Genomic DNA, 5,684 nt, shown 5'->3' with positions numbered 1-5,684 from the left:
ATAATCCAATAACAGTAGCAACCTCAACTTTATCCAACACAAAATACCAAATTAACTTAAGCAATAAAACAAAAAATAATATACCTAAAGCCACTGTATTACTTACCCAACTCTCAGGATACTCCTCCGTAGATATAGCAGCAGTATAACCAAAAACTACTAACATACCCCCAAGATAAACTAAAAACATAATTAAACCCAAAAAAGTACTTCCCAAACTCACAACAATAGCACACCCCAAGCCACCACTAACTACTAAACTCAAACCACCATATACAGGAGAAGGCTTAGAAGCAAAAGCCACAAAACTAATAACCAACAAGAAAGAGAACAAATAGACTATCATTACTATATCCATCATTTCAGTATGGACTTTAACCATAACCTATGGAATGAAAAACCATTGTTGTATTTCAACTACAAAAACTAATGACCAACCCACGTAAAACATATCTACTCATAAAAATCATCAACAAGACTTTCATTGACCTTCCAACCCCATCCAACATCTCTACCTGATGAAACTTTGGATCCCTACTAGGCATATGCCTAATAATTCAAATCATCACAGGTCTTTTCTTAGCCATACACTACACCCCAGACACCTCAACCGCCTTCTCATCAGTAGCCCACATCTGCCGAGAAGTAAACTATGGCTGACTTATCCGCAACCTACATGCTAACGGAGCATCAATCTTCTTCATATGCCTTTATCTCCACATCGGCCGAGGAATTTATTATGGCTCATACCTATATAAAAGCACATGAAATATCGGAGTAATTCTACTACTAATAACTATAATAACTGCTTTCATAGGATATGTACTCCCATGAGGACAAATATCATTTTGAGGGGCGACAGTAATTACCAATCTACTATCCGCCATCCCATACATTGGCAGCACACTAGTAGAATGAATCTGAGGAGGCTTCTCCGTAGACAAAGCCACTTTAACCCGATTCTTCACCCTACACTTTATTTTACCATTCATCATTATAGCCTTAACCATAGTACACCTCCTATTCCTCCATGAAACAGGATCAAACAACCCCCTAGGAATTAACCCCAACCCTGACAAAATCCCATTTCACCCCTACTTTACCACCAAAGACACAATAGGCATTATACTAATACTACTAATCCTACTAATACTTACCCTTCTTTCACCAGACATACTAAGCGACCCTGACAACTTCTCCCCAGCAAATCCTCTCAACACACCACAACACATCAAGCCAGAATGATACTTTCTATTTGCATATGCAATCCTACGATCAATCCCCAACAAACTAGGAGGAGTCCTAGCTCTACTAGCATCCATCTTAATCCTATTTATAATGCCACTCCTCCACACATCTAAACAAAGCAGCCTAACATTCCGACCAATTTCACAAACTCTATTCTGAATACTAGTAACTAATCTACTTGTACTCACCTGAATCGGAAGCCAACCAGCAGAACAACCTTACATCATCATCGGCCAAGTAGCATCCACCACATACTTCCTACTTATCCTCATCCTAATACCTATAGCAGGCTTATTAGAAAACTTCATACTAAAACCAAAATAAACAGTCCAAGTAATTTAACAAAAATACTGGCTTTGTAAGCCAACAATGAAGGTAAACACCATTCCTAGGACACATCAAGAAAAGGACAACACGCCCTACCATCAACACCCAAAGCTGACATTCTCATTAAACTACTTCCTGAATCATAAAAAAAATTAATTTTTTAACAATTTAATTTTGTATACTATGTCAGTATTAAAATTTTCACAATTTCATTCACGAACAACCAAAAATAATTCACCTACTTAAATAACAACCAACACTCACATCCTATAAACTTCAAAAACACCCTACACATACCACTTTTATAGTGCTTAATACATTATATTCATATAGTACTAGATACATTATATTCATATAGTACTAAATACATTATATCTATATAGTACTAAATACATTATATTCATATAGTACTAAATACATTAAATCTATGCTCACACACATAAAACCTATGATTTAAGACATTATATGTATATAGTACATTCATTTATTTACCTCTAGCATATAATAATATACATTATACTCAAATAGTACTAAATACATAATACTCAAACAATACTAAATACATTAAATTAATGTAATAAAGACATATTATGTATGATATAAAGACATGTATATGTATATAGTACATTCATTTATTTACCACTAGCATATAAGAATGTATATTAAACTCAAATTATACCTAAAACATTAAATTTATTAGTAATATAAATTCTATACCAAATGCGTATCTAGAATTACATATAAATCATCTTTTACATAAGACATATAGCTCATATTTTACATAATACATTAACTGTTGGCGTACATAGACATACCATCAATGAAGAATGAATCTAAATTCTTATATTACTAGCATATCCAATCCAAGCAAAATACCTTATTCCTCACCTCACGAGAGACCACCATCCCGCCCTCCGAAGGTATGCGATCCTTCAGAGCAGGCCCATAGATTGCGGACGTACCTAGAACTCTTTTACTGGCTACTGGTTGTTACTTCAGGTCCATAATACCCTATTCAGCTAATCCATGCTTTTCGTAGAGGCATATGTGATGATTTAAGTGCTAATCAGCCCATAACGCGGCATAACTGAACTATCCGGCATTAGGTAGGATTTTTATTTGGGGTGGTTTATCAACAGGGCGGGAGCCTGGGAGGTCGCCGACGTAATAGTTGACTGACATTCAATGATTATACCTCATTTATCGTGAATGGGGAAGTTATATGAATGAATTGAAGACATATTTATTAACTCAAATGATAATATGGGATACACTTATTGTTTTGATAAGATTTAATTAATATTAGTTCAATTATTTAAGAGGCAATTAAGTCAATGATCTTTAGACATATATATATATATATTATCCTTAATATACTATTATTATACTATTCCCCCCCCCCGCAGAAGTCACACGCGAAAAACTAAACGCATAATAATTTATAATAATTTATAATAATTTATAATAATATAATAATTTATAATAATTTATAATAATTTATAATAATTTATAATAATTTATAATAATTTATAATAATTTATAATAATTTATAATAATTTATAATAATTTATAATAATTTATAATAATTTATAATAATTTATAATAATTTATAATAATTTATAATAATTTATAATAATTTATAATAATTTATAATAATTTATAATAAATATAAAGATTAGACTTATATTCATTAAACCCCCTACCCCCTTACCAAAAATTATCCTTTCCGTCAAACCCCAAAACCGGACGATAAAACTTTTAGCAGAGCATTACACTCACGAAGTAGCGGGACACAACACTTAATAATAAGAACAATACCCTTATAAAGTATTATAAAGTATTATAAAGTATTATAAAGTATTATAAAGTATTATAAAGTATTATAAAGTATTATAAAGTATTATAAAGTATTATAAAGTATTATAAAGTATTATAAAGTATTATAAAGTATTATAAAGTATTATAAAGTATTATAAAGTATTATAAAGTATTATAAAGTATTATAAAGTATTATAAAGTATTATAAAGTATTATAAAGTATTAAAGTATTAAAGTATTAAAGTATTAAAGTATTAAAGTATTAAAGTATTAAAGTATTAAAGTATTAAAGTATTAAAGTATTAAAGTATTAAAGTATTAAAGTATTAAAGTATTAAAGTATTAAAGTATTAAAGTATTAAAGTATTAAAGTATTAAAGTATTAAAGTATTAAAGTATTAAAGTATTAAAGTATTAAAGTATTAAAGTATTAAAGTATTAAAGTATTAAAGTATTAAAGTATTAAAGTATTAAAGTATTAAAGTATTAAAGTATTAAAGTATTAAAGTATTAAAGTATTAAAGTATTAAAGTATTAAAGTATTAAAGTATTAAAGTATTAAAGAAATATTAAATATTATTAAGATACTACTAAAACACAGAACCATTATATCAATAATATGAAAACCCAGGCATTAACAAAATTGTATGAATTTTCATAATTAAATTTTTTTATTTTTATGTTCAATTCCGATAAAACTTTAATACTGACATAGTATACAAATTCAACTTTCGGAAGAAAAAATCTATTTATCCCTGTTAATGTAGCTTATTTATAAAGCAAAGCATTGAAAATGCTCAGATGGACCATAAAAAGTCCCAATAACATAAAGGTTTGATCCTAGCCTTACTGTTAGTTTTAATTAAACTTACACATGCAAGTTTCCGCAACCCAGTGAGAATGCCCCCAAAATTTATACACAATTTAGCAGGAGCAGACATCAGGTTCACTACAAAGTAGCCCATAACGTCTTGTCCAACCACACCCCCACGGGACACAGCAGTGATTAACATTAAGCTATAAACGAAAGTTTGACTAAATTATAATTATCTAGGGCCGGTAAATTTCGTGCCAGCCACCGCGGCCATACGATTGACCCAAACTAACAGATGTCGGCGTAAAGCGTGTACAATCCAACAACCAAAATAAGGCTAAAACTCAATCATGCTGTAATACGCTATAGCTAACATTAAAAAATGCAACCAAAGTGGCCTTAATACTGACCAAAACACGACAGCTAAGACTCAAACTGGGATTAGATACCCCATTATGCTTTAGCCGTAAACTTAGATAGTTTAATAACGAAACTATTCGCCAGAGAACTACTAGCCAGCGCTTAAAACTCAAAGGACTTGACGGTGTCCTAAGCCCATCTAGAGGAGCCTGTCCTATAACCGATGAACCCCGATACACCCCACCTCTTCTTGCCAATACAGCCTATATACCGCCATCGTCAGCCTACCCCAATAGGGACCAAAAGTAAGCAAAATCATCAACCATAAAAACGTTAGGTCAAGGTGTAGCATATGAAGAGGAAAGTGATGGGCTACATTTTCTAACATAGAAAATTACGGACTATCTTATGAAACCTAAGATATACGAAGGAGGATTTAGCAGTAAATTAAGAATAGAGAGCTTAATTGAAACAGGCAATAGGACGCGTACACACCGCCCGTCACTCTCTTCAACATAAACAAACCAAATAACTAATAAAATAAATAAATAAAGAAGAGAAAAGTCGTAACATGGTAAGTGTACCGGAAGGTGCACTTGGATCATCAAAATGTAGCTTAAACAAAAGCATTTAGCCTACACCTAAAAGACTTCAGCTTACCCTGACCATTTTGAGCCAATATAAGCCCATCCACTAACTAATACAACTATATTAAATTTCTACCAAAACATTCAATTCATCCTAGTATAGGAGATAGAACAGATAAAAAGGCGCATTAATGATAGTACCGCAAGGGAAACCTGAAAGATAAGATTATAAGCACCACAAAGCAAAGATTCAACCTTCTACCTTTTGCATAATGGTTTAGCTAGTCAACTCGGACAAAAAGAACTATGCCCGTCCTCCCGAAATCAAGTGAGCTACTACAAGACAGCAACTAGAGCCAACTCGTCTATGTAGCAAAATAGTGAGAAGATCTTATAGTAGAGGTGAAAAGCCTATCGAACTTGAGGATAGCTGGTTATCCAAAACACGAATATAAGTTCAACTTTAAATTTAACCAAAGTAATCATAAACATAATTTAAATTTAAAAGCTAATCTAAAGGGGGACAACTC

The 5,684-nt window shown here is 31.6% G+C and overlaps 1 non-coding gene across 1 annotated transcript; it reads left to right on the top strand.

Annotated features, from left to right (window-relative positions):
• Window positions 1-4,220: 4,220 nt before the first annotated feature.
• LOC144458175 (18S ribosomal RNA) lies at window positions 4,221-5,174 on the top strand. The gene has a single exon (XR_013487721.1). It is a non-coding gene; the product is annotated as an 18S ribosomal RNA (ribosomal RNA).
• Window positions 5,175-5,684: the final 510 nt, after the last annotated feature.

Source organism: Phascolarctos cinereus, unplaced genomic scaffold (assembly GCF_003287225.1).
Source record: "Phascolarctos cinereus isolate Bilbo 61053 unplaced genomic scaffold, phaCin_HiC Scaffold_64;HRSCAF=595, whole genome shotgun sequence".
NCBI classification, from domain to species: Eukaryota; Metazoa; Chordata; class Mammalia; order Diprotodontia; family Phascolarctidae; genus Phascolarctos; species Phascolarctos cinereus.
The sequence above is the reverse complement of the archived record's forward strand: the minus strand, read 5'-3'. Positions and strand labels throughout refer to the sequence as shown.